This window comes from Seriola lalandi, unplaced genomic scaffold (assembly GCF_002814215.2).
Source record: "Seriola lalandi dorsalis isolate HSWRI2012SDOR001 ecotype SW California unplaced genomic scaffold, Sedor1 jcf7180002054752, whole genome shotgun sequence".
NCBI classification, from domain to species: Eukaryota; Metazoa; Chordata; class Actinopteri; order Carangiformes; family Carangidae; genus Seriola; species Seriola lalandi.
The window spans coordinates 1,582-2,362 of NW_019525305.1; the positions used below are offsets into that span (position 1 = coordinate 1,582).

Sequence of the window (781 nt, forward strand, 5' to 3'; positions counted from 1 at the left end):
ATCGTGTACGTTATGATACTTTACGTTATGTCTCGACATTGACATTTGCAAAGGCATGAGCCAATCGAGGGTCGTTCTGATGATCGTCGATCACCGATATCATCGTCCATCGGCACAACCCGAATCCTCCGGCTCTCTGTCGGTGGTGTTTGTCTTTATTACGAGCGCGCAATGAATCTTGGGACAGGTAGGGTCATGAAGGTCGCGTTTGGAGGAGCCTTCGAAATGTGAAAGCCTGTTCGTGCCGCTGTGATGCAATCGGTTTTTCAAAAGCAGCCTCTGAAGGACGCGACCCCTGAATTGTGACGCAGCTATAATCTTGGTTTTATTTGTCCAGGTTTTTACATTTCTGCCTCCACTTCGATACAATGACGGCGAACAGAGTTTGGTTTGTGCTGCTTTTCCTGTTCTGGCCGACGACAAGTCTTAAAATCGACTATAAATTCACAGTAATATTAGTTTAATTGCTCTCGAGGGACAAAAACAATGAGCAAGGTACTTCCTCAGTTGCCTTGCTAGCTTGCACACTGTAAAAAGTGAAGTCGTCACCGGCTCCTCGGCTCCTCGGTCTCTCCTGAGGTTAGTTTTAGTTCAGCTCTGTTCTGTCTTCTTCTGCTGTTGCTGCTCCTTTAACCACTTTTCTTTTCACCTTTTCAGTTTGGACATTATCACATAGACAGACAGGTACAGACCAGTGTTTCCACATACTGTCGTGTACATGTATCCCTCCCCATCCGCTGACCTGTGTTACAGACACACACACACACACACACCTGTCTCT

The 781-nt window shown here is 46.5% G+C and overlaps 1 protein-coding gene across 1 annotated transcript in view; it reads left to right on the forward strand.

The window, feature by feature from the left end:
- Window positions 1-781, forward strand: part of LOC147818040 (voltage-gated delayed rectifier potassium channel KCNH1-like) — a 6,199-nt gene that overhangs the window by 931 nt on the left and 4,487 nt on the right. The gene's annotated exons all lie outside the window — the stretch shown is intronic.